We start from the raw sequence: 21,139 nt of genomic DNA on the forward strand, positions 1-21,139 counted from the left end.
TGAGACGGAGTTTCGCTCTTGTTACCCAGGCTGGAGTGCAATGGCGCCATCTCGGCTCACCGCAACCTCCGCCTCCTGGGTTCAGGCTATTCTCCTGCCTCAGCCTCCTCAGTAGCTGGGATTACAGGCACGCGCCACCATGCCCAGCTAATTTTTTGTAGTTTTAGTAGAGACGGGGTTTCACCATGTTGACCAGGATGGTCTTGATCTCTTGACCTCGTGATCCACCCGCCTCGGCCTCCCAAAGTGCTGGGATTACAGGCTTGAGCCACCGCGCCCGGCCCTATACTTCTTTTTTATAACTTCTGTTTCTTTGCTGAGATTTTCCATTTTTCACTTGTTTCTGGGTAATATATAATTGCTGAAACATTTTTGTTATGGCTGTTTGTGGTTTTTTCACTTATTGCAGTAGAATTTGTTAATATATTGTTGAAACTTTGGCTTTAAAATTCTTGTCAAATTCCAACATCGGATTTATCTCTATTTTGACCTTGGTTGATTGTCTTTTCTCATTTATGGTGTTTTTTGTTATATCATGAACATTTTATCTGTTATCTTAGGAGGCTCTGGGCCGTATTTAAATTTTTATTTTAGGAGTGGGCTGTGGTTCCAGTGGCAGTTTAATTTTTAGAGATTTGCAGTCTGCTTGGTTTATTTGATCCTGCTGGAGCTCCCACTGGAAGGGGTTTCCTCATGCTGGGTTTCTGATTGTCTACAGATGGGAGAGGATTATGGTGGGACCCACGTACTGGTCTCTTCTTTCTTTTCTCCCCTGTCCTGGTACCTTTGGGCAAGTGAAGAGGTTCTTGGCCCACTTCTTATGGCTGGGTCCCTGAATTTCACCTACTTGCCTCTGTATCTCTAGATGGAAAACAGTCTCAGGCCAAATAGGGAAGAAGATTGCTTCCTGTGGTCTTTATTGTCATTTAGGCTTCCAGTTGATCTCCTCCTCCTAATATTTTCAGGACAACATCAGAGAGTTGTTGCCATTTGTTTTGGGAGAGGAATGTGACTATCTGAGCTGCTTTCTGTTGCTAGATTGGTGCTTGGGAAGTGCCAGGTCAGGCTTGTCTTCTTCTGTTGGGTGTGAGGGCATGAAACACTCTTGCTGCTCTTTTGTTTCTCCAGTTCTGGGGTCTCAAATTGCTTTACTGCCTTTTTACCACCTTTGGATTTTCCTTTGCTTGTTATGTCAATGGTTTACAGTTTAAAAAATTAATTTTTAATTTTTGTGGATCCATAGAAGTTATATATATTTATGGGGTACATGAGATATTTGATACAGTCATGCAGTGCATAATAATTGCATCGTGGAAAATGGGATATCCATCTCCTCAAGCATTTATGCTTTGTGTTACAAACAATCCAATTATATTATTTTAGTTATTTTTAAACGTAAAGCCTTGTATACTTCTAAGCATTATATAAATTTTGTGCTTCACTTATAAACCACGCTATCTTACTCTCAGTAAGTTTTTGTGAGGTCAGTCATATCCAGCTGAAGATGTTGCTAGGGAATAGATGCATACTATTTTACTGTGCATCTACCCATAAACAGAATTTGTTATTCAGTTAATCTCAGTTTCCTAATCAGATTAAAAACTATTCCCTTAGCTCAGGGACTGTATGATTTCTTTTATGTTTAGGCACACCTCTACATTGTGTTCAGAGTAGAGGTGTGCCTAAACATCAAAGAAATCATACATTCCCTAGTGTATTTACGCTGTAAATACACAAGTGGACTGTGTATTTCTGGGCATGTGTTCTAGGCAGAGTATATCAGATTGGTTCTGGCATTGAATAAGGTGAAAAGTATCATTGAAATAGTGTAATTCCGGGCATGTATTCTAGGCAGAGTAGATCATATTGGTTCTGGCATTGAATAAGGTGAAAAGTATCAAAAGATGGACTGGAAATGTATGGCTTTTTGTGGCCAACTTACAAGTTTTTAAATTACCATATTTAATTATATTTCCTATTAAAACCAGTAATTCCAGTTCCTTCTAGTTATCTTTGACTTGTGATAGTATTTTATTTTATTTTATTATTTTTTTTTTTGGCAGTGTCCCTTTGTCGTCCAGTTTGGAGTGCAGTGGCATGATGTTGGCTCACTGCAGCCTTTGCCTCCCAGGCTGAAGCAATTCTTGTGCCTCAGCCTTTGGAGTATCTGGGATTACAGGTGTGTATCATCACCATGCCCAGATAATTACTTGTAATAGTATTTTAACATGTTTTTGTTCACAAATAATTGACACTTTAAAAATCAAAGTTAAATGAAGTGTTAAACTATAATTTTTAAATGGGCATTTCTGTATTCTTTCTAGAGTTCCCGTCATTACTATGTTACAATAATTTTATGTAATAAAAGGGATGAGTTTTCTGATTATATACATATGTACCTATCATTGTAGATACAGCATTTTTGTTTCAAAATTTATGTCTATTGGTGTTACACTTAACTTTGAAGATGTTTACTTTTTTTCTGACTCCTAGAAGATTGCTGAGAGTAATGTTAAATATATCTTAATTTGAAAATTATTTTTCCTGTGGTGTTATGTTAGAGTATTTATTAGGTGGTGGAGGATCTGGTGGATGGCTTTTTTTTTTTTTTTTTCGGAACCAGGGTCTCATTCTGTTGCTCAGGCTGGAGTGCAGTAGTGCAGTCCTAGCTCACTGTAGCCTCAAACTCCTGGGCTCAAGTGTTCCTCACACCTCAGCCTCCCTAGTGTCTGGGTAGCCGGCATTAATTAGCCATGCCTGGCTAGTTTTTTTAGAAAAACTATTTTTTGTAGAGTCTCACTGTGTTGCCCAAGCTGGTCTAAAATTCCTGGACTTAAGTGATCCTCCCACCTCATCCTCCCAGAGTGTTGGGATTATAGGCATGAGCTGTTGAAGTCTTTGTCTTGCCACTGAGATGGTGTGTAATCTTGGGTATTTAACCTCTTGAACCTGTTTTATCATCTAAAGAACTGAGACAAACAATAATACTTGTCCAGGTAGTTGTGTGTGAGTGTTCAGGGGTTGAGGAATGAAATATCACATGTGAAACCTCTTTATAAACTCTAAAGTACTTTATCAGCATATGGTTGTATCATCTTTGAGAAGATTGTTTCAAAATTTGCCTGAGTGATCTTGATCGTCATAGTACAAAGTTATGTACTATGCCCAGGAGTTTGAAGTTGCAGTGAGCCAAGATTGCACTACTGCACTCCAGCCTGAGCAACAGTATCATGATTATTTACAAAATTAATGTTTATTCAGTAAAAATCTATGTAAAAATGCCAGGCACGGTGGCTCACCTGTAATCCCAGCACTTTGGGAAGCCGAGGGGGATGGATCATGAGGCCAAGAGATTGAGACCATCCTGGCCGACCTGTTGAAACCCCGTCTCTATTAAAAATGCAAAAGTTAGCTGGGCGTGGTGGCGCACGCCTGTAGTCCCAGCTACTTAGGAGGTTGAGGCAGGACGATCGCTTGAACACGGTGGAGGTTGCAGAGAGCTGAGATGGCGCCACTGCACTCCAGCCTGCTGATAGAATGAGACTCTGTCTCAAAAACAAAAACAAAACAAAAACAAAAAAAAAAACTCTATGTAAAAATTAAACAGCTTTTCCTTAAATTTGGTGGCTTACTAACCTTAAAAACTAGTTTACATTACCTGGGGAGGGATTGCATAGTTGCTTGTTAGTGCAGCATCCTCACTGTGATAGGGTTAGTTTCTAAATGTTTCTTCTAAAAGTAGATGATTTAGATTTAAAGGTTCTATCTCTTTAGTGGTTTATAGTCTAAAGTTTATTAAAAAATGCTTTTGTGTTTTCTGATGTGGATGGACAGTTTCTTCTTCAACAAATGTCTATTGATTAGTTGATTTGAAAAGGTCAAGGGCAGGTGAAAATTTTCACTTAATGGCTTTATTTTACTCACTTTGCTCAGCCAACTTCTATGTACTGTATCTGAGTGCTCCTTTGTAGGATTTTTTTTTTCTCAGCTGAGTGCAATAACTACACTAATTATAAAGTTTTAAAGATTTTGGCTTGCTTTTTTTGTGTGTGAGAGTAGACATGGAAAATGGTTTAAGAAAGGTGATTTTTGGGGTGGTTGGTTTGAATTTATTTGGCTATTATTCCTCCTTGGGATAGATATGGTTATGAAAAACATACTATTAGGCTATTCAGATATTATTTAGTTAAAAATATATGAATTATACCTCCTTAGAGGGAATCTTAATAACTTGAATTTTCAAAGCAGTTATTATAAATTTAAAGAACACATATGTCCATTCTTTGCATTGTCACTATAGAGATTCAAGCCGAATTCACAGACATCTCTTGCCTGGAACAAATTTTTATTCTTTTTAAAACATCATTCAGAAAGCCTCGTTAAATCGTAAAAGTACAACTAATTTAAAAATATAACTTGACTAATATAATGTGTTAAATGTGCTCTAGTTAAAAGATGCTAAAGGACTGTAAGCATTTTTAGTTTTAGATTTTATGCCATGTGTGCTGTAATTTATCCTTACATTGCTTTGGGCTTTTGATTTTATTTAAAGGGCAGAGGTAGCCTTTTTATTTGGTAGTGCTCATGGTAGCATAAATAGTTAAAAATGTGTAGGCATTACACATTTCAGTGAAACTTTAAAAGTGAATTTTTAGAAAGATAACCTCAATTAACCAAGAACTATGTTCTTTATCAATGAATAGCTTTTCTGGGATGATCATACTTAGGAGTAACATTAAGGTTTTATTTATTGCCTTAGAAATTTATATTCTTGACAGAATTTTTGTGGGAGTTTCTTCTAACACATCTTTTATCTGGATCTTGCTACGTTAATTCATAAAACTTCATCTTTAGCAATCTTACTTTTCTAGGCAAAGATGACAGTTAAAACATAATTTGGTGGGCTAAAAGTATACCCTGCAAACAACATAAAGATATACTTTGAAAATACTGTATCGGTGGAAACTGTCTACATGAAATGTGAAATATTTGAAAACATGAAATGTGAAATATTTGAAAATACAGAAGAAGTTCTTCCTATCTGTTGCAATATATATGCCGTTTTTGTAGCTTCTCTGAGAGGATTACTTCTGAAATTTGTTATAAGCAATATTTTTAAACAAAGAATGGAAATTAAGTTAGATTGGACAAACCTTTATGTTGCTAAGAATTACCATGGTGCATTTGATAGAGTGTTTCATAAAGTTTATTGTAGACTTATCAGTAGGTTGAATCTCTTTATTGTTAAGACAGTCAGGTCTTTTTCCGGAAAGTCTAAGGGTAATGTAATGTTGTCATACCCCACTTAGGCTGGTTTTGAGACCAAGTTTCATCATTTTATTAGGTTAATGTGACCTTGGGTGACTTTTCTACATGCCTGAGTTTTGTTATCTGTGATTCCATAATTAGAGAATGTTGTATGGTGGTTAAGTTTCTAGAGCCTGACTTCCTGGAGTGAAATTCCAGTTTTACTAATAATTAAAAAAATATCGTGTCTGTTATGTGCAAGGCACTGTTTTAGGCACTTGCAATATATCAGTGAATAAAACAGACAAAATTCTTTCTCTTTTGAAGCTAATCATTGGGGGAAAAACATGAATAAGTCGGTTGTATAGTATGTTAAGAGGAGGGCAGTGCTGTGCAAAAATGTATAATGGGATAAAAAGGGAATTGGTAAGTGTATGTGGTGGGATGTTGCAATTTTAAATGGTGTGGCTGGAAGAGGGCTCAGTAACAAGACTTGAGCAAGACTTGAAGTAGGTAAAGGATTTAGTTACAAGGATCTCTCGAGGCAGGATGTTCTAGACAGAGAAACAGCCAGTGCAGTAGATTCTGCTGCATGCTAGAGATTCTGGGAACATACGGAGGTCAGGTCACTGCAGCTGGAGTGGAGTTTCAAGGGGGAGAGTATAGAAAATGAGATCTGAAAGATGAGCACAACAGTGCATGTAAGGCCCTGTAGACCCTTAGAAGGAGTTCGGTTCTGCCACTTACTAGTTTTGTATTCTTTGGTAAATTGTATAACCTTTTAGTTTTCTCATCTGAAAAATGAGATGAGAAAATAGCAATCTCACAGATTTGTTGTTTTAAGTGAGTTAATACCTGTAGTGTCCTAGGAACACTACTGTGCATAGTCCAAAGCATATATTCATTGCATTCTTACATGTGGAATCAACATTAAGAGATCACCTTCTTCCTTTTCTTTTCTTGAAAAGTAGCAAAGGGAGAGTTAATTGCTCCGTGCTTTGACTTTTCTATGATAAATTGCTTATGTTTCTAATTATATCACTTATATTACCATTTTTATCACAAATATTTACTGTATCTGTGCTTATCATCCATGCTAAATTACGAACTCCTTTAGACAGAGACCAGGTTATTTTATTGTGTCTTAAGTATCTTAATGTGTTTTAAATATATATCGTGATTTAAAAAAAGTTGACTGAATTAATGACAGAAATGTTGGCTTAATAAGTTGGACCGCCTGCTAGTTAGTATATTGGAACATTGCCAGTCTATCAAAACTAAGTAATGGAAAGGTGGTAGCTAACAGTCTCTGTAAAATATTTATGTATTTTATTTCTGTGTCATAATTATTTAAATTGGTATTAGCAGAAAATTTCCTTAAGTATTATGTAGGTATAAAAGTTTATACCATGTAAAATGAAAAGTCTTTATGTATATTATTGTATACCTATTAACATTTGCTGTCATTGGTTGATAAAAAACAAATGCCATGTTGATTGATAGCACAGATACAATAAAACTCCTGCCTTAAAATACAATCCCTACTTACAGTGGTTTGATTTAGGATTTTTTGACTTTATAATGATGCAGAAGGCATAGGCATTTAGCGATAGTCATAAACTTGTGGCTTATTGGGGCATAACCTCATTGTAAGTCAAGGAGCATCTGTATGTTTTTAGTCTTAATCTGTTTATATCGGCCCAAGTGTTTATAATCGAAGATTATTTAGCCAGCAAAATGTTAAAAGAAATTGCTAAGCGGGGATATCCACTGACTGCTGAAATGGGGGCGTAGGGCAAGGAAAGAGGAAGATCTTAACTGACTGCTGGGTGAATGTCCAAGTAATTTTATATCTGTTTTTGTATTACCACGGTTTTAGTTTCCAACTTAGTAGGTTCTCTTCTCCCCATTCTTGGTTGAGAGGAGTAGAAGAGGAGAAAGAAGGATAGAGGCTTGAAGAAGAAATGAAATCAGTAGATGATACTAAATGAATTAGAGTTCCAGAGACAGACTATGTGGCAGGTGACTTGGGGGAAATTGTGGGTTTACATGGTAGAGGAATGGTTCTGTGGGAAAGACATTCCAGAATTTCTGTTGATAGATTTATACTTTGAGGTTATATTATTTTGTGTGTATGCATGTTTCCTTTTCCTTCTTGCTTCACTATTTTATTTTTGTTTTCCTTTTACATATCTAAGTTATATTCTTTGATGTATGACAGCAGTAATTTAGTGCTTTCAATAAAAAGTGATGCAAGAAGGTGAGTATTCTTTTTGTGAAAATATTTTCAACTGAATATTAAGATTTCAAAGACATTTGTCCAGTCTCCAGATGTTACTATCTCGTGATGAGATATGTAATAATATCCTGATTGTGGAGTAGATACATCACATCAACTTTTAAAAAGACTCATAGTGTTAAAATATATAATTTGAAGACTTTTTCCCCTGTATATAGGCTTTGCAGTGTCAGTTTTATTCTTGTAATTAGCAATTCTAAAAGTTGAATATAGTAATACATGTAGCAATATATGTACACAATATATAATATTCTAATAGAATAGTGAACAGCATTGAAATGCAGATACAGTTAAAAGAAGAACTTTAGACAAATTCCGTTTATCAGAGTGTATCTGTGCAAAGAACTATTCATAAATTGGGCAGCACTCTGAACCAGAAGAGGTTCGAAGAGCTCCACCCAGCAACATGGGCAAGCAGTATTTATACACAGAAAAAGCAAGTGACAAGCAGAACTAACTTGATTAGTTACCACTTGGCATTTACCTTATGTGGACATAGTCTTACCAGGTGGCAGTCTGTGATTGGCTGAGGCTCGGCTACTGTGATTTCCTGAGACTCAGCTACTTGTTACAAGAATTTACTCTTAAATTGGGTAGCTTATTTACATAGTAAGTTAGGTTTAGTTTGCTGCCTAGGGAGGCAGCTTTAGACCTAATTTAATTTAACATAATTTTGCTTTACCCATTTTTAATACTGTCTAACATAGTAATATAGTTTTATAAAGCTTTTATTATCCTTTTGGTACTATTGCTATAGAGGTATGTACTTAAAATAACTTTGCATAATTGCTGGGCGCTGTGGCTCACGCCCAGCTCTTAGGGAGGCAGAGGCGGGAGGATAGCTTGAGCCCAGGAGTTCAAGACCTGCCTGGGCGATATAGCGAGACCCCATTCTCCACAAAAAGGAAAAAAAACCAAAACGACAAAAAAAAAAAACACTTTGCATAATTGAGAGGAATGACATATATATGCTTTTGAATGCTTGGCTACAAAATGTTGAGGCAGGCAATTAGGAGCTTAGTAGAAATAAAGTATTTTAAAATAGATTTTTTTGTTTAAAACTAGCTCAATAACAAAGCTACAATTTCTAGAAAATACTCTGCTTTTACATTTATGGCTTTTATTGATGTACAAGGTATTTATAGATCCCTAAACATGTATTAGGACTGTTACATAAAATGCTTTATCTATTGTTTCTGAATGAAGTAATATTTGGCTTGTTCTTTGTTTCTGATAATTCAATTTTCAGTCTTCATTATCTTCATTTAAGGTAATGAATTAAAAAATCCAGTTACATGAATAAAATGATCTGTGGTTGGTTATCAATGCAATACCAACTTAGAGTGTTAATTTTCTGTATTAGTCACGGCCAAAAGGTTGATTATAGCAAGATGTTTCAAAAATAATTTATGGACTATTTTAGCATTATTAAATACCTTTTGCTTTGAAATTTTAAAATGCTTATTGTTTATATTTTCAAAAACTGCATTCTTAATATATTTAGATTTTTCAGCTGAGGGAAATGTTACTGTAAGAGCTTATCAAGAAATATTGCTGTTTGAGTGATGGAGAGTATCAAAATATGATTTTAGTGAAACACATTTGTGCTTTCCTTCCTATTTTAGGATATTTAAGATGATTGTCAAGGTTATTGTTCTGACTTCAAAGAAATCTTAATCCTTCACTAGAAGTTAAGTTTGAAAAAGTCCAGTTTGTGTCTGAGTCATTGTTGTGATATCATTCCGCATTGATGGGTCATTGCACTCGGACTAAGTGTTAGTTGTTACTGATTTTATTTACTCTTAACAGTATCTACCATGAAAAGAATTTTGTTAGATTTAGCACACTTAAATATAACAATTTTATCTGACTTTAAGACTAGTTTAACCCTGATTCTTTTCGGGGGATAACGTTTATTTGTATACTTTTGCAGGATAGTGGGAGGAATCAGCAGCTTGGAAATTCAAGCAAGTGATCTGGTGGGATGGCCATTTGCCTGACGTATTTTATGGAGGTAATTCGGCATTGTTTGACTCAATCTTTAATTTTTACCTGTGGTAGATGCCCATGTTACTACACATACTTACAATAACTGTTGGGTATAAGTGTGCATTTACTGGCCAATCCCTTTTCCTTTTATACTCATATAAATAACATATCACTATTATAGATATTATAAATAATATGTAGATATGGACATATGTACATTGAAAAGAACATTATTAATTTTATAAGATGAAGTTCATTATCTTCTCTCAAGATTACTTGCATATCTGCTTTTAGGCTTCATCTCCTTTATGTTAGGAAGATAAATGATCCTCTCCTTTCTGGTTGGCCTATGATATGCATATATTAAACATATGCTTTTATCTTTCACACAACATGAAAGAAAATATCTAACAGTTTTCAAGGAGTTTACATATCTGTTGGTGGCACATACTCATGTCAATTATTAATGATCATAAAAATTCTTCTATTTGTTGTATTTTTAAATGGGACAGGGTCTTGGTTATGTTGCCCAGGCTAGTCCTGAACTCCTGAGCTCAAGTAGTCTCCCTGCCTCAGCCTCCCAAGGTGCTGGGATTACAGGTGTGAGCCACGGCATGCACCCTGCCTGATCATAAAAATTCTAAAGTTTCTCTGTGCATTTTACAATTTGTTTTGAGAATTCTTTTTTTTTTTTTTGTTTGAGCTAGGGTTTTGCTCTGTCAGCCAGGCTGGAGTGCAGTGGTATAATCTTGGCTCACTGCAACCTCTACCTACAGGGCTCAAGTAATCTACATACCTCAGGCCTCCCAAATACCTGGGGCCATAGGCACATGCCACCATACCTGGCTAACTTTTCTTTTTTTTCGTTGAGATAGAGTTTTGCCATGTTGCCCAGGCGGGTCTTGAACTCCTGAGCTCAACCAATCCATCTGCCTTGGACTCCCAAAGCGCTGGGATTATAGACTTGAGCCACTGTGCTTGGCCTGAGAATTCTTTTAAACCTTGTGGATTGAAATTATTTGGAGTTTTAGCTGCCATACTTTAGGATTTTCTTGTTTTTTCCATATCTTCTGATAATTGTCATGTTCAACATTTTCACTTCTTTACTCATGTTTATTACAATAGGTATATATTTAGGCAATAATGTTATCAAAAAAAAAGGCTTTTCAACCCTTCCCCATTCAGTGTAATCATTGTATATCCTTCCAGACAATTTCTATACATGTACAAGCATTTATATGTGTGCTTATATTTACACATTTTTTACACAAGTGATACCACCCCATACATATTATTCAGTAGTATTAAAAAATAAACTTCCACATTTTGGCAAATCATTCCTTATCACTTTATGCTGTGTAGTATTCTAATATTGGGACATATAATTTTTTTAACTAGTTGTCTACTTATGGATAATTAGGCTTTTAGTTTTTTTGCTGTTGTAAATAATGATATAGTGAATATTCTCTGGTACATCTTTGTACATATTTAAAATTATATCTTGTCAGGCATGGTGGCTCACGCCTGTAATCCCAGAACTTTGGGAGGCTGAGGTGGGTGGATCACTTGAGGTCAGGAGTTCGATACTAGCTTGGTCAACATGGTGAAACCCCACCTCTACTAAAATTATAAAAGTTAGCCAAGCGTGGTGGTGGGTGCCTGTAATTCCAGCTATTCAGGAGGCTGAGATAAAGAATCACTTGAACCCAGGAGGCAGAGGTTGCAGTGAGTCAAGATGGCACCACTGCACTCTAGCCTGGGTGACAGAGTGAGACTGTCTCAAAAAAAAAAAAATTACACACACACACACACACATATATATATATATATCATGTATCTGTAGTATAAATTCCAAAGGGAAAAATTGTTGAACTAAAGAATATGTACATTTAACAATTTGGTAGATAAATTGCCTAACTTAAAAGCAATGCCAAACATCTGTGAGTATGTGAGAGAGGGGATCTCTGTGTCTCTTTGACAGCACTAGCTGGTGTCATACTTTTTAAATATTTTTCAGTTTTTTGTTGATTAGCTTTTCTTTTTTGAGTGCATTTGAGGATTTTCACCATTATTATTGACCATAATGTATGTTTTTAGTTACTGATTTGGTCATGTGCTTTGCCCTTTTATGGAGCTCTTTGTGTATTTGTATATTAAGGAAAGGAGCCTCTTGTCACTTTTTTAAAAGTTTTCCAATTGACAATTATATACACTTATGAGGATATGTTGTTTATTTTTCCTTGATAAATACATAGTGTGTATTTATGGTAACATAACATAGTGTATATTTAAATTTTATACATTATTAAAAATAGTATATATTCAAAATAAACACTATTTTTATATATTTTGATACATGTTTTGTTATATGCTTACATTGTGTAATGATCAAATCAGGCTAATTAAAGTATTTTCATCACCTCTTACCATTTCTTTGTGAGCCTCTTTTGTTAGACAAATTATTTTTGCTCATTTTTTGATTTTATTATTTTGCCCTTCAGAAGTTTTCATTTTTGTTGTTGAATATAGTCTTTTCATTTTCCATGGCCGAGGTGGGCAGTGGAGAACAGTTCTGTGTTAGATTTAACAGGTCTTTATCATTGATTGTAGGGCTCATTTTTCCCTCCAGATTTTAGCATCTCTGAATGATGTAAATCTCTAACTTATCAAACTTTAACTTTTTTTCTTTTTTTTCTTAAATTAGTTTGACCAGGTGTCTTTAGGAAGAAAATGAATATACATAAATAATTTATCATTTAAAATATAAATAATAGATATTAGGACTCATGACAGAAGAAGAGGTATATCTTAATGATGACAACTGAAAAGATAAAATGGGCAGGATGCTCATGACTGTAATCCCAGCACTTTGGTAGGCTGAGGCAGGTGGATCACGAGGTCGGGAGATTGAGATCGTCCTGGCTAACATGTGAAACCCCATCTCTACTAAAAATACAAAGAATTAGCTTGGCGTGGTGGCATGCGCCTGTAGTCCCAGCTATTCGGGAGGCTGAAGGCTGAGGCAGGAGAATTGCTTGAACCTGGGAGGCGGAGGTTGCAGTGAGCTGAGATTGCGGCACTGCACTCCAGCTTGGGTGACAGAGCGAGACTTGGTCTACAAAAAAAAAAAAAGGCCTGGGAGCAAATTACTCAACAATTTTTTGAAACTCTGTGGAAGAATAAGAAAGAGTATTTGAATCAATTCACATTTTTTGATAGGAAGATATATATGAGACTCTTCTTCAAATATATATTTGAAGCTATACATTTTAAGTAGTGCTTTAGCTGCATCCTGTAAATTTTGATATTTGTTTTCATTTTCATTCAGTTAAAAATCTTTTCTAATTTCCCTTTGCATTCCTTTTTTGTTATTTCAAGGTTTGAAGTTTAATTTCCACATGTTTGTGGATTTCTCAGTTTTTAACTTAATTGATATCAAATTTGTCAAATTCAATTCTGGTATGGTCAGAGAACATATAAATGCATTTTTTTTTTTTAAGACAGGGTCTTGCTGTGTTGCCCAGGCTTGTCTTGAACTTCTGGGCTTAAGCAGTCCATCCACCTCAGGCTCCCAAAGTGCTGGGATTACAGGCATGAGCTCCTTGTCTGGCCTAGACAACATATTTTTATGACTTCAACCTATTTAAATTTAGTGAGATGTATTTTATGGCCCAGTATGTGGCCTGTCCTAGAGAATGTTTTAAAACAGTATGTATCCTAGTATTGTTTGGTAGTGTTTTCTGTATATGCCACTTAGGTATAGTTGGCTGATAGTGTGGTTCAGGTCTTCTCTGTCTTTGCTGATTTTCTGTGTAACTATTCTTTAGAGTGGGACATTGAAATCTCTAAATATAATTGTTGAATTTTTAATTTTTCCTTTCAGTAATGTTAGTTACTACTTCATTATTTGGGGACTCTTTTTAGGTGCATATAGAAGTATTATAACTTCCTGATATTTTGCCTGTTTATTATTATGAAATGTCTTTCTTTGTCTCTATAGTCTTTTTTTTTTTTTTGAGACGGAGTTTCACTCTTGTTACCCAGGCTGGAGTGCAATGGCCTGATCTCGGCTCACCACAACCTCCGCCTCCTGGGTTCAGGCAATTCTCCTGCCTCAACCTCCTGAGTAGCTGGGATTACAGGCACGCGCCACCATACCCAGCTAATGTTTTGTATTTTTAGTAGAGACGAGGTTTCACCATGTTGACCAGGATGGTCTCCATCTCTTGACCTCGTGATCCACCCACCTCGGCCTCCCAAAGTGCTGGGATTACAGGCCTGAGCCACCACGCCTGGCAGGTCTCTATAGTCTTAAAGTTTGTTTTTTCTGATGTTAATATAGCCATTTTATCTCTCTTATGGTTACTGCTTCTATAGTATATTCTTTTTTTCCCATCTTTTTACTTTCAGTTTTGAATGTAAGATGTATCTTTTGTTGAAAGCATATAGTTGGAATTTGTGTTTTTATTCTTTCTGGCAGTCACTGCCTTTCCATTGGTCTGTTTACACTATTCATTTTTAATTAGGGATACGGTTGGATTTACATTTGCCATTTTGGTATCTGCTAAACATATACACATTATATGTATCTTTATATACACACATAAAAAGATATATATACATATATAAAGCAAGTATATATGTGTATATATACACACATATGTAGTGTCATTTCACTGTGGCTTATATATATCATCCTTTATATATATACATACATATCTTTATGTAGCTAGATAGATATCTCCTATCTTTTTGTTCCTCTGTGTTTCCTCTACTTCCTTTTGTGTTAATTTTTAGTGTGCCATTTTAATTACTCCGTTGATTTTTTTTTTTTTTTTTTACTGTATGTTTTTAAAGATATTTTCTTTGTGGTTGCTCTCAGGATTATGCATTTTAACAGGCTGCTTATTATCAGTAAAATAAACTTTCTTCCAGTGTGGGTCCATTTTCTCTTCTTTATTGTATCACTATTGTAATATACATCTATATATGCTATACACCCAGTAGTACAGTGTTGTGATCACTGCTTTATACATTCTTAGGTCTTTTAAAGGAGGGAAGAAATGAGAAAAACATGTTTATAGAGTCTTTTTAAAATTAACACATATTTACCATTTCTTGTGCTCTTCAATTCTTTCTGTGTAGTTAAGTTTGATGTCTTTTCCTTTCAGCTTGATGGACTTCCTTTAGTGTTTCATGTTTAAAGGCGGATCTGCTAGCAAAAAAGATTGTCTCAATTTTGTGGTTGTCTGGGAATGTTTTTTCATTTTTGAAGGAAAGTTTTGCTGCCTTCTTGGTTGACAGATGTATCTTTTGGCTTTTTGAATATGTGATTTCACTGTCTTCTTGCCGCTATTGTTTCTAACTGGATGTTAGCCACTAATTTCTGCATATGCTGAATCGTCATTCTTTTCCTGCTTTCAAGATTTTTCTCCTTGTGTTTGCTTTCAACAGTTTGTGATGTATCCAGGTGTAGATTGCTTTATATTTTCCTACTTGGAATTCATCGTGGTTCTTAGATCTGTAGATTTATTTTCCTTAAAAAAATTAAATTTGGGTCCCGGCACGATGGCTCATGCCTATAATCCCAGCACTTTGAGAGGCCAAGGCAGGTGGATCACCAAAACCCCATCTCTACAAAAATGAAAAAATTAGGCATAATGGTGGTGCATGTAATCCCAGCTACTCGGGAGGCTGAGGCAGGAAAATCACTTGAACCCATGAGGCAGAGGTTGCAGTGAGCTGAGATCGCACTGTTGCACTCCAGCCTGGGCGACAGAGCAAGACTCCATCTCAAAACAAAAGTAAATTTGGGAAGTTTTTGGCTGATATTTTATTAATTTTTTTTTTCTGCTCTTTCTCTTCTGTCCTGGTACTCAAAATGTGGGTAAAGTGTATGTTGTTCTACACATGTCTTTGAGGCTATATGTTCGTTTTACTTCCATCTTTGCTCTGTTTTTCAGAGGTGGTGGTTTCTATTGATTTATCTAAAAGTCACTGTTTTTCTTTTGCCATAAATCTGCTGAGCCCTTCTGATGAATTTTTTATTTCTGCTACTGTATTCTTAAACTTCAGGATTTCCATTTGGTTCTTTTACATAATTTCTGCATCTTGTTGAGAATCTCTTATTTGTTGATTGCAGTTTTTCATAATTAAAAAACTTTAAAACATGAGTTTTTTATTTTACATATTTAACATGTGTATAATAGATACTTTACATAATATATTGTAACAACCCTGGATTGTGATGATCCCCTCCCCTCTTATTGTTACTGTTGTCATTTCACTATAGTTTATATATGATACAATCCTATTGAGAAGAAGAAATTTTATTTTGCACAAAAGATTATCTGGAAAAAGAGATATGCAGAATATCCAGGAAAATTCTGAAATGCAAGAGTATTGAGAGGTGAATAGCTCTACAAGAAGTTGAACTTTTAAAAAAATATGTAAACTGTTGAAATGTTTTTTTAAAAATGAATTAATATTATACTTTCAGAAGTTCAAAGAGGAAGTTATTACTGCTATGGCTATAGGTGGAAAAGACAGTTCTTTTTGCCTTTGTACTATCATAAGCAGATGTAAAATCATAGGATCTTTCATGTATCATCTGGTCTCCACACTTCTTGTGAAGGAATGTATGCAAACTATTCTTGATAGATAGGAATCTAATATTTTAAGAACCTCCAGGGTGGGAAATTCCATACAATCTTTAATCTGTTAACTATGCTCAGAATACTTATTTTTGGGAAGTTTTCTTATTGTGTATAGCCTATACTCTTTTTTTGTTTTCCATATGATATCTTTTTTGTTAGCTTTTCCCTGTCAATGGTAATCATGCTGATAATATTTAATCTGATTTTATACCTGTAATTGTTTCTATTGTAAATACCATATACACTCAACACATGAATATTTACAGTATGCATTGTTTTTGGCCACTAGAATTTTATGTTGAATTTATAAAATAGTTTCTTTAAGTTTTGGCATGCCACTAGTTCTGTTTGTTTGTAAGGACTGCCATTGTGTTTCTTCTCTCTTCACTTCATAGACTTTAACAAAGCCGATATGATTAGTGTTTGTAAGTAGTCTCTTAAGTTTTGTTTTTTTCTAATCTTTTAGGTCTGTAATTCTCTGAATTTCCTTGAACATCCTGAATCTTTGAGGCTGTAGACTCCACATCTAGGCAATTAACCTTTATAAGGCCGAGGTTATTTCTCATTTACTACCTACTTAGCACTATTGTATTTTCACAGTTTCAAATGTAAAAACAAGTCAGTATGTTGGTCATTCAGTCATAACTTACTGTATTTAGAAAGAATTTTCACTTCAATATTCATACCAATTTGCACATATTATATTTGTGTAGTATCTTTTCCTACCATAAACAATGTTTTGTTGTGTGTTTTATTGTAGGAATTGGATGGCATAAGTGATTAAGGTGGTATTGAGGGTTTCTGAAGCCTATGAAAGGTAGAAACTCAACCATGATTTCTTTTTCAACTGTACAGCATTCCCTTCCTTGAAGTCTTCATTTTTACCTTAGTCTCAGGTAATTTTAATACTTATTGTTCATAATCTTGAATAAATAAGTTTTTTCAAATATGAAGTCACTGTTTTTAGCTGCTGGAATTTTATATTGAATTTATATAATAGTTTCTTTAAGTTTTGGTATTCATATTTGGAAACTAGTTTTTTTCCTTGAGAAAATAATTTTAAGAGATGTATAATGATGTCATTATTAGGCTCTAGTTTAACACACACAAAAATGTGTAATCTTATGTGAAATTTAACTGAGGGTTATTTTCTTGGTCTAACACTTTTTCCCTTATGGCATTTTTACCCACCATCCTCAACACATATACACTCACATTAAATATCCTGTAATTTTCAGAGAAGCTCTTTTAATACTGGGGAAAGTAAGACTTGTTAGTCCAATTTAATGGTGTTTGCTGTATAATTTTTAAAATCTGAAAAAACATATCAGTTTCTGTACATCTGTACATGTTGCATGTTTGCCTGCACTAATATAAGGAAGCAGTCTTATAGATAATTCAGTAGTCACTTATATTGGACATATTAGTATATAGACTTGGCTACTATGACAGGGGCTTATAAAGGTAGAAATATATTTATATTTACTTGAAAAGTCCATGTAAACTATCTTGCGATTATATGGAGGCTGCAGAATCATTATGTCCCAGGGCTCCTTTGTCTTACTCTGCTATTCTTGTATGTGATTTCTATATTGTGGGCCAGGATGGTTACCATTGTGTCTGCTAATAAGAAAAAGAAAAGGGCATTCTCTTTACCTTTAAGAGGAATTTTGTGTGTATCACTTTAACTCATATCTCTTTGGCTCTAACTTTGTCACATGTCACAGCCAGCTGCAAAGGAGGCTGGGAAATAGCCCTTACCTAGGCAGCCATATGTTGCACTTAATATTTATTACTGGATAATAAGGAGAGAACAGATTCTGGAGAGACAGCCAGCTATCTGTCACATTAAGATTTGAGTCATATTTATTTTCATTAAAAACAAAGTGCTGTTGACTTAAACAGTTAACTCTTTTGTTGTTGCTGTTCTGGATGAGCCTTGGTTACTATATAGTGCATATTAAAAATAACCATTAGCAATCTGGCCAGAGTGGTATGTGCCCAACCCTGTCTCATTTAATGAAAAAAATTAGGTGTTTAACATTTGTTCATAAGTATACAGGGAAATTTGTTTTAAGAAGCTTTTTTAAAAAAGTATTTATTTTATTGTGTAAGACTACAGAAACATCATAGTTTAAATATTAATGTTTGAATAATTGATATTGGCATAAAATGTAATGGATGCAACAACTAGATCTAACAGAATGTAGGATTCTGCTTTGTGTGGACTTTTTTTTTTTTTCAACCTTTTCCCTCCACCTTCCTTGTTAAGATAAATTATAGCTGTTTCTTAAACTGTTTGAATTTCCATAAATTTGAGTTTTAGTATTTCTAAATACGGCTGTCTTCTTGATGTTACATTGTTCTACCAAATTGGTGATAAATATTTGGAATGCAGAATATGCCTAGATTCTGTTTTATTTGAGAGGGACTTCAGTGTTGTATAGAAATGCTTATTAACTTTGCCTTATTCAAATACTTATAAATTATTTTTCTGTGGTGAAAAAATAGTTTTTCACAGTTTTTGGATTTTTAAAGTTGTATGCATAAGATGATTATTGTTAGCATGTAAATTTTCTGATTATTGTGTTAGCAGTTGTTGAAATAGATATTTGTTTAAACATCCTTTATTGTTGTTAGCACTGATCAGAGAGACCATTTTGTCCCGTCACCATGATTATAAATGATGTAGGATATTTTGAAATAGTAGTACTTTAAAAACTAACGTGGTTTACAAGATATATTTTATAGATACAAAATGGTAGTTATATAGAGGTATATCTGAAGAGGTCTTTGTACCTAGACAAGAAATATATTTTGTTTTTTAATAAGAGATGAAGTAGTTTCTGGTTAGATCAAAACTGTACTTTTCAAGGATGAAAACAAACACAAAACTTCTTCAGAAAAACAAATAGCAAATTTGTTAAAGGTTCTGGTATTGATGATGTGTTTCATCTTACCAAATGATCCAGAGGCTGGTTGGTATTTATATTTCTAATGCTGATATTTTTAAGGTATAATTTCTTACGGACTGATACACAGGTTACAAATCTTAATATCCAAGTTAATGCATCTGGCATCCTCCAAAAACAAAGTGCTTTGGATCAGAAGTAATTTGTGAATCTAGCTTTTTTCTTTTACCCGTTTTCTGAACAAGTTTGAGTGCTTCCCTTTTGGCTTACAAGTGAAGTTTCATTTTAGATTGAATAGGTTCTGTTACAAAGTTGGGGGAAGAGGTATTATTGAATTTGTGAGAGTATTTTAAGTTGGAAATTACTCTTTTTATACAAAAGACAATGATGATAAGGTTCCAAAGCTTGCTGTTATAATCTGCTTTGACTCATATAGTTGAAGTTCTGCATTATTCAAAAAAGTTTATGGAAAATAATATTACTACCAAGCTCAATACATAAAACAGAAACACAGCTTCTCTAAGTGAGAAATATTTATTTCTTTCATGCTTGAATGCAGATTAATTAAAGGTGATAAGTGGCACATGGATGTTCATGTACATTCTGAAAGGGAACTTGGTGCTTTAAAAAATTTTAGAGTGTATCGCACAAGTCTTCAAATCTGTTTTCATTTTAAAACTTAAGCCCTCTTTTTTGATGCAGGTGTATCATTAGCACTGACTGGTTTTACATTTATTAGCCATATTTAGGATTATTTTTAAATCTCCTATTGGAAATGGGAAAGTAGAGAGATTTTCCTGGTAAGGCTTTAAGAAAATGGAGGAAAGAAGATAGTTTAAGAAGATATATTTCAACCCATGATAAAAAAGAATGGATGAGGAGAAATTCACTGAGATGTGAGTAACAGATAGAGATTGGAAAATAAAAAATGTGGAAAGTGTCAGATCCTTCCACAGAAGAAAAGGGGATTCAGAAACTTCTCCCATGGTAGCCATGAGATGGAGTAGTCAGATAAGGAGAGTTTGATTGCTTTGCCAAGCCAAGCAACGATGATAGAGAGGCCTTACAAGGTAAGAGGGGAATTCAATGACTTAGGAAGTTCAACTACTTCCTAACGTGTCCCGGGTCTTTTTAAGTCAGGAAATAGTATGATAAGGTAAAAAGTGCATTGAGTCTGGTAAGTCTGGTTTGAAACCCCAGTTTACTTCTTAGCTATGCATCCTTGGGTAAGCCCCAATTTGTCTGTTAAATGGGGCTATGCTGTTACTGTCTTGAGGGTTATTGTAAATATTAAGTAGGATAATGTATTTAAAGGTGCCTAGCACAGTGTCTTACATCTGATAGATCTCAGCACACATTAGTTGTCTTTCCTCTCCAGGTTTTCATAATGTCTGGATTTTAGAATACAGACATAAACCTATTAATTTGGAAAGACTTCATTAATTGTATAAAACTTCCATTAAAAACCTCAGCAAGCATTTTTCCCCAATTTTTATTTTTTTTAATTTTAAAAATGTATTTATTTTTGAGACAGAGTCTCATTCATTCTGTTGCCCAGGCTGGAGTACAATGGCAGGATCTCGGCTCACTGCAACCTCTGCCCCCTGGGTTCAAGCAATTCTCCTGCCTCAGCCTCTTGAGTAGCTGGGATTACAAGCACCTGTCACTGTGCCTGGCTAATTTTTGTATTTTTAGTAGAGATAGCATTTCACCATGTTGATCAGGCTGGTCTTGAACTCCTGACCTCATGATCTACCTTCCTTGGCCTCCCAAAGTGCTGGGATTACAGGTGTGAGCCACCATGCCCAGCAGTTTCCCAATTTTTAATCGGATCTTGTAGAACAAGCAAGCATTTTTAAGAGCCTTGTATATTTGATTAAAAATGAGTAGTAGTGCCCAACTTGTCCATTTGTAATGCTTCTATTAACTTTGTCCTCTGAGGACAAGCCCAAACAGTTCCCCACGTTTGGGAAATAATTGTCAAAAATGTTTGTGTTAAAAGCCTGTGTGTTTAATTCCTTATTAAGAGCCCTGAC

At 34.8% G+C, this 21,139-nt stretch overlaps 1 protein-coding gene across 5 annotated transcripts in view; it reads left to right on the forward strand.

Annotated features, from left to right (window-relative positions):
* ZNF148 (zinc finger protein 148) overlaps positions 1 to 21,139 on the forward strand; it is a 148,128-nt gene that overhangs the window by 34,105 nt on the left and 92,884 nt on the right. For 3 of the 5 annotated variants that reach the window (XM_032268284.1, XM_032268287.1, XM_032268286.1), the window contains 2 exons: positions 9,480 to 9,560; positions 16,952 to 17,087. The gene's annotated coding sequence lies outside the window, so the exon portion shown is untranslated. Of the gene's footprint in view, positions 1 to 7,126; positions 7,270 to 9,479; positions 9,561 to 16,951; positions 17,088 to 21,139 lie in introns of all 5 variants that reach the window. The other 2 variants (XM_032268285.1, XM_032268289.1) reach the window with 2 other exon arrangements.

Source organism: Sapajus apella, unplaced genomic scaffold, assembly GCF_009761245.1.
Source record: "Sapajus apella isolate SASKATOON/1434 unplaced genomic scaffold, GSC_monkey_1.0 scaffold178, whole genome shotgun sequence".
Classification (NCBI taxonomy): domain Eukaryota; kingdom Metazoa; phylum Chordata; class Mammalia; order Primates; family Cebidae; genus Sapajus; species Sapajus apella.